Consider the following 8,205-nt stretch of genomic DNA (forward strand, 5'->3'; position numbering starts at 1 on the left):
AAGAGTAAATATCCAAGCGCAAGAATCAGGGAAGATCCAAAAGATACAATGGTCTGGGTTGATATTCCTGTCTCTAGTCTCACCACACAATATAATTCACCCTAAATATGTTTTTAACTAAAATATTAAAAACGTCCCTTCATTTTTCATAGTTACAGACAACCTGGAATCATAGAAAGGGCTTGAGCGCTAGTCCGGACACATAACCAACCGTGGGACCTCGTGCTCATCACTTAAATGCTTTGTGTGTCAGTTTCCTCAACTTTGTTTTATTTTATTTTTTTAAGTTTATTTATTTATTTTGAGAGAGCACACGTGCACATGAGTGAGTGAGGGGCAGAGAGAGAGGGAGAGAGAGAGTCCCAAGCAGGCTCTACACAGTCAGCGCAGAGCTCCACGCGGGGCTCAAACTCACCAGCCATGAGGTCACGACCTGAGCTGAGATGAAGAGTTGGTCGCTCAAACGACTGAGCCACCCAGAAGCCCCAGCGTCCTCAACTTTAAGATGATGGGAATGGCTAGTCTCTAAAAATCCCTTCTGGTTCTACGGTTCTGAGATTCTAGGTTCTATCAACTGAGCATCTGTATAGTTTTTAATAGAAATGTGATTTCATCTGGGAACATCTGTTACAGTGTATAACATATTTTGCCAAGTCCTTGACCTTAATTTTATCACTGGCATCAGATGTTCCTTTACAGATTCTACTCTGCATCTTATTGAGGGAACATCAGTTAGACTTGTGTCTTGAGTAGTGTCAGTCTGACTCAAAAAATTGGCCAGATTTGTTAACATTATCATTAACTGACTTCTTAATTAAGATTGTCAATACCACCAGTGATACAGTTCAGTGCTATTTTAGCATTAGAAATTACATAAACTACTCATTTACATTTTTATTTTTATACTTACTGCAAAATAAAAGTATTTTTGTTAAAGGCATTATACTTTTTTCCAAATAAACGTGGATTCTAAAATAATTCTGTAACACACATATTAATTGAATAAATATACTGCTGTTTCATTTCTCCTAATAAAAGAAGATTCCCTTAATAATAATTATAACTACTTCTATTATTAATTTAGAATCCTGCTTCTTTCCACTGAGAATTTTATTTTTATGAATTTTCTGGCTATAAGAAGAATTTAGTGTGGGCCATAGAAGTCCCTCAGTTTTTACTTAGTTGAAACCAAGGAGATAGAAATAGATTTTTTTTTCAATTTTTGCCTTTATGATTTGTTCATTAAGAGAAAAAGTGCAGGGGTGCCTGGGTGGCTAGTCGGTTAAGCATCCGACTTCAGCTCAGGTCATGATCTTACAGTCTGTGAATTCAAGCCCTACGTCAGGCTCTGTGCAGACAGCTCAGGGCCTGGAGCCTTCTTTGGATTCCGTGTCTCCCTCTCTCTCTGCCCCTCCCCCACTCATGCTCTGTCTCTGTCTCAAAAATAAATAAAAAAATATTTTTTTAGAAGAAAAAGTGCAGTCTTCTATGGTTAACTATTAAATCCAGGCAAATCTTTGATTCCAAGGGGAAGAAAGGATAATAAATAAAGAGCAAACAAATAATGCATTAGACTCAGTACACTTGGTGATTTGCCTCTCGGCGTCTCTATTTTCCAATCTGCAGATGACGGTGGGAAGGCATGAAATAGTAATCACCTTGTGAAATGTACTGAAAATTATTTGAGGTAACAACAGGACAGCTCGTGACCAATAGTTATTGTTGCCAGGAAGTAGCTACTATTTCATGATTAATTTAATATGCAGAATTAAGTGACATGTAAGAAGTTTCCCTGGGCTCGTGCTACTTTGTGATTGCACGCTGGAAACACGTTCGTTGTATTTTACCTCATCCTCTTTCCTTTAGAGTGAGGCATACAAATGTCAATAAGCATATTGGGCCTCCTAACACTGTCTTCTTTCCTTCTGTTCCTGGTACTGTATTGTTGGTCATAACTTGTCATGTGTTTTTAGCATCTGGGGATGAAGTGTTGATTTTCTCAGCATCTGGGGATGAAGTGTTGATTTTCTCTCCCAGTACGGTTTAGTATTTTTATTTTTATTTTTTTTATTTAAAAATTTTTTTTCAACATTTTTAATTTATTTTTGGGACAGAGAGAGACAGAGCATGAACGGGGGAGGGGCAGAGAGAGAGGGAGACACAGAATCGGAAACAGGCTCCAGGCTCCGAGCCATCAGCCCAGAGCCTGACGCGGGGCTCGAACTCACGGACCGCGAGATTGTGACCTGGCTGAAGTCGGACGCTTAACCGACTGCGCCACCCAGGCGCCCCTGGTTTAGTATTTTTAAATGAGCTTCCTATTGTAGTCTCTTTTGGTTAGCCTTGCCTCTGTTTCTTCTGAGAAGCTTTTGATTACTCCATAAAGGAAACTTCAAGGTGTAATAGGATATATATCCTTACAAGAAATAAATACTTTCAATATTTTGCAAAAGAAATTCTAGAAAGCATGGTGGAGACATGCATTACCTTTCTCTGATTCTTTCAGCCCATTGTCTTCTTTGGTTCCTTTATCCCAGGCCAATCTCTGTCCTCCACCTGTCTGCACCGGGTGACCTGCTCAGCCACTTGGAATCTTCTGTTCCCACAGAGCTGGGTCAGCAGTGCTGGTGCTTTCCGGGCACCTTGCAGAGAGGCGTGGAGACAAGTGACAGGAGGAAGGGGAACAAACATACCCATTTGCACCGTTCTTTTCAAAAGTGAAAAAATGTGCCTCCAAAGAATAACTCTTCTGTGCTCACTGTGTCTTTTGGTGGCTAACTGGGGCAGGAACTACCATCTCCAAAGACGTTGGGAATCATAAGGGTTAAATGATCTGCATAAGGTCATGCAGTCTGGAAGCATTCCAGATCAGTTTTAGTCTGTATCTTCCAAATGCAGCTCCAGGATTCTTTCCACTCATTGGTTCCAACATCTCTATTCTGGGACTATTATCAGAAGTGCCTGAACTTGTCTTTGGGAAATCCCGTCATTCACTCAAGTGCTTCATGAGGCATTTTGATTATGAAAACAGAAGAAATCTTAAAGCTTTGCTATGATGACAACTAAGAATGTTAACAGTCTTTTAAAATAAGATGTAAGGATTTAGGAAGATATGTATATGCTCACTGCATCTTCTCAAAAGCAGAGTGATTCATATTGCCAGAAGCTTCATCCGTAGCAGACCGGAGAAAGACAATAGCCGTAAACAGTTTGTTCTGTTTCTGGAATAGGTAAGTTTTCTTCTATGAATGTGGGAGAAAAGGATGGGGTTGTTATAGGCTCAATACCCACCAATTTTTATTCCATACAAATAGCATAGTACCAATTGCAGACGAGACACTAAAATGCCTTTTAAGAAATGCAATGAAAGGTTGACTTGAGGTCCTTGTAAGGTCGTGGCTAAAATGAAACAAAATAAGATACAAAAGTTGTGACACAGTGCCTTGAACACGTGTTAGAAACAATTAGTGTTTTTTTGTTTTTATTTTTGTTTTTGTTTTTGCTGTCAGATGAATGAGATCAAAGCATTCAGAAAATCCCCCTTGATTTCAGGGAAATAAAAGCTTAATAGTTCACAACAATCAAAATTAATTATTTTAGCAATAAATATGCATGTAGCATATTTTGGAAATTGTCTTTCTGTAAAAGTGGTCCTAAGCTCCAGATCATATTATAATCATGTAGGAAGTTAAGAAGAAGAAGAAGAAGGCGGGGGAGGAGGAGGAGGAGGAGGAGGAGGAGGAGAAAAAAGAAAAAGAAAAAACCAACCAACCAAACAAAAAACAAACCACAAACCAAAAGAACCACAAAATATCAAGGCCTACTTACTTCAGACCAATTAAATTTGAATCTCTAGGGGTGGAGTTTGGGGTTTTTTATTTTGTTTTGCTTTGTTTTGCTTTTTAGCTTACCAGGCCATTCTAACATGTGGCCACAGTTGAGGAACATTGGTTTGTAACATCAATGGTCTTGAGTAACAATTACAGAACATGACTTACATGTGTCTATTTCACTAATAATGGCCCATGGTATGCCTTCCTTTCCTTCTTATGATGGCCCTATTCATAATTGTTCAGTTTTCTGAAGAGGACCTGAGGCAGACACATCAGCCTGCAGTGTCCCTAGTGACGTTAAATAAAGTGTATGAGAAGTAACAGGAAAGATGGTCCAGAGCCCAAGTCTTGCAGCTGGAAAGAGGAAACGATTAGAAACTTCTTACTGTTTGATTACAAGTTGCTGTGACTGTTTCTTGCTTTCTTCTTGTCTCCCTGGATCCCTTCCTTTCTCCTTTTTTCTCATTACCTACCTTCTTACTCCTTTGTGCTTCTCAGTTTCTAGAGTATCTTCCTTTTATTCTTTTCTTTCACTCCCTTTTCTCAGATAAAATATACTTGCTTTAGGATAAGAAGATTAAGTTGAAATGCAATCCCCGTTGTAATCCCAGCTAGCTGTATCAGCTCCGTTAGATTTTTGCTTCCATAACCATTTTGGAGTAGCTTAGATATTTGTATGATTCCCAACCCTCCTAGATTACCATAGTACAACTTAGCTTTTGTATTAATGTCATGTGTGAGGAACACTTACCAAACGTCAGTTGGTTAAATTTTAGTGATTACCCAATTTGTTGGTGTACAACTGTTCAAAGTACTCTTTTTTGTTTGTTTGTTTGTTTACTTGTTTTAAAGAGGGACTGTGAGTGGAAGAGAGGGGCAGAAGGAGAGAGAGAGAATCCCAAGCAGGCTCCACACTCAGTGTGGAGTCTGACACAGGGCTCGATCCCAGGAACCTGGGATCATGACCTGAGTGGAAATCAAGAGTTGAACACTCAACTGACTGAGCCACTCAGCTGCCCTCAAAGTACCCTCTTAATATCTTTTTAACTTCTATAGAGTCAGTAGTAGTGTCCACATTTTAAATTCTCATTTTAGGGGCTCCTGGGTGGCTCAGTCGGTTAAGCGTCCGACTTCAGCTCAGGTCACGATCTCGCGGTCCGCAAGTTCGAGCCCCGCGTCGGGCTCTGGGCTGATGGCTCAGAGCCTGGAGCCTGCTTCCGATTCTGTGTCTCCCTCTCTCTCTGCCCCTCCCCCGTTCATGCTCTGTCTCTCTCTGTCTCAAAAATAAATAAACGTTAAAAAAATAAATAAATAAATAAATTCTCATTTTAGTAATTTGAGTCTTCTCTTTTTTCCTTCTTAGTCCACCGAGTTAAATGTTAATTTTGTTAGTCTTTGCAAAAACCATGTTTTGATTTCATTAATTTTTGCTATTATTTTTCTACTCTATTTCATTGGTCTCTGCTCTATCCTTTATTATTTCCTTCCTTCTGCTAGTTTGAGGGTTAGTCTTTTCTTTTTCTAGTTCCTTAAGTTGTAAAATTGGGTCGTTGGTTTGAGATCTTTCTTTTTTTTTTAATATAAACAGGACTGTGAATTTTCCCCTTAAGCACTGCTTTTACTGATCTTATCAGTTTTGATAAGGTTTTTTTTTTGTTTTTCATTAATCTCTAAGTATTTCCTAATTTCACTTGCATTGTTTAATTTCCACAAAATTGTGAAATTTCCAGTTTTACTTCTGTTCTACCTTCTAAGGTGGTGGGAAAAGTTACTTTTATAGAAGGATGATAGCTATCCTTCTGTATCTCTTGAGAGTTAATCTGTGTCCTAACATGTGCTCTCTCCTGCAAAACGTCCTAGGTGCACTGAGAAGATTGTGTTGTGCTATTGTTGTATGGAGGTTTCTGTATATGCCTGTCTAGTTGGTTTATTGTATTGTTTAAGGTTTCTATCTCTTCAGTTATCTTCTGTCTGGTTGTTCTATTTTCATTATTGAAAATGGAGTATTTAAGTCTATAACTATTATTGTAGAACTGTTTCTTTCTTGAATTTTATCAGTTTTCGCTTCATATATTTTGATGGTCCGTCATCAGGTGCACAAATGATTATAATTGTTGTATATTCTTGCTGTATTGAAGCTTAAAAATATATAGTACTCTTTTTTGTCTCATGATCTTTTGTGATTTAAAGTCTGTTTGTCTGATATTAATACACCATCCTTGCTCTGATTGATACTATTTGCATAAAATATCTTTGTCCTTCCTTTCACTTTCCTTCTATTTGTTTCTTTGGTTCTAAGGCGGGTATCCTGTAAACTGAATATACATGTGATGGATCATGTGATTTTATCCATTATTCTAATCTCTGTTTTCTGATTGGAGAGTTTAATTCATTTATATTTAAAGTAATTACTAATAAGGAAGGACTTCTGTTATTTTCCTATTTCTTTTCTCTATGCCTTATAGCTTTCTTTTTGTCCTGTATTTTCTGTATTACTACTTTCTTTTGTATTTAGTTTATTTTCTTGTTTAAATTATTTTCTCATTTTCTTTTGTGTATGTTCTCTCGTTATTTTCCTTGTGGTTATTTTGGGGAGTATATTTAACACTCTAAAGTTAAAACATACTGTTTTGAATTTATACCAGCTTACCTTCAATAACATAAAGAAACTTCTCCTTTATAGCTACATCCCTACCCATTTAGGTTGTTGATGTCACAAAATTACATCTGCCTACATTGTGTATCCAAAAATATAACCTAATAATTCTTTTGAATGCATTAGTCTCAAATTATATAGAAATCAAAACTTGGAGTTACAAACCAAAGTTATAATGACATGAGCTTTTAGACTAATAATTGGTTTTCTTTTAATATATTAGTCTCATAAATCATGTAGGAAACAAAAAGTGAAGTTACAACCTTCACAGTTGTTACAAGAATATAAGCTTTTATAATTGCCCTTTTATTTTTCTTTATTGAGATCTTTATTTTGTCATATAGCTTTGAGTTACTATCTGTTGTCTTGTCATTTCACACTGCAGGACTCCTTTGAGCATTTCTTGTAGGGCAGGTCTAGTGGTAATGAACTCTTTCAGTTTTTGTTTATCTGGGAATATTTTAATGTCTCCCTCACTATCTTTTTTTTTAAGTTTATTAATTTTTGAGAGAGAGAGGGAGGGAGAGAGGGAGAGAATATAAGCGGGGGAGGGGCAGAGAGAGAGGGAGATGGAGAATTCCAAGCAGGCTCCACACTGTCAGCATAGAGTCCCACATGGGCCTCAATTTCATGAACTGAACCATGAGATCATGAACTGAGCCAAAATCAAGAGTCAAACGCTTAACTCACTGAGCCACCCAGGCACCCCAATGTCTCCCTCACTTTTTAAGGACAATTTTGCCAGATGTAGGATTCTGGATGGACAGTTGTTTTCTTTCAGCACTTTGAACATATCAGTACACTGCCTTGTGGCCTCCAAAGTTTCTGGTGAGAAATCTGTCCCTCAGTGAAAACCCCTTGCCTCTCTCTCTTGTGCGTTCAAGATTCTCTCTTTGTCTTTGTCTTTCAAAGTTTAACTATAACGTGTCTCAATATGGGTCTCTTTGACTTCGCCTTACTCAGAGTTTGTTGAGATTCCTGGATGTTTATATGCATGTATTTTAGCCATTGTTTTTCACATTGTTTCTTCATTTAGTCTCTATGTCTCTATCTTTCTCTTCCTTTCTGGAATCCCCATAACATGTATGTTGGTCTACTTGATAGTGTGCTATATATAGGTCCCTTAAGCTCTGTTCACTTTTCTTCAGTCTTTTTTCTTTCTCTTCCTCAGACGTCATAGTTTTCATTGTTTTGTCTTTAAGTATGCTGATTCTTTCTTCTGCTGCCTCAAATTTGCCTTTGAATTCCTCTAGCAAAAATTTTGCTAAATTTTGATTAATGTACTTTTCAGCTCCAGAATTTCATTTTGGTCTGTTTTTAGATTTTCTCTTTTTTTGACATTTCCATTTGTTCACACTTTTTTTTTTCAGTTGTTCCACATCTTCTTTAGTTCTTTGGGTGTCTTTAAGATGATTGTTTAAAAGTCTTTGCCTAGGATATCTGCTATCAGTTCTTTTTCAGTGACAGTTTCTGTTGATTTATTTTTTTCCTTTGAATGGCCATCCTTTCCTGTTTCCTTGTATACCGTATGATTATTTTTTGAAGACTTGACATTTGAATCTAACAATGTAGAAACCATGGAAATCAGGCTTTTCTTCTTTCCCAAGATTTGCTGTTGCTGTTGTTGTTGCTGTTGTTGTTGTTGTTGTTTCTGTGTGATTGCTATAGACTATCTCTGTGCTGAGGATCAACCTGAGATGTAAACATAAGGTCATC

This window comes from Panthera onca, chromosome A3 (assembly GCF_046562875.1).
Source record: "Panthera onca isolate mPanOnc1 chromosome A3, mPanOnc1 haplotype 2, whole genome shotgun sequence".
Lineage (NCBI taxonomy): Eukaryota > Metazoa > Chordata > Mammalia > Carnivora > Felidae > Panthera > Panthera onca.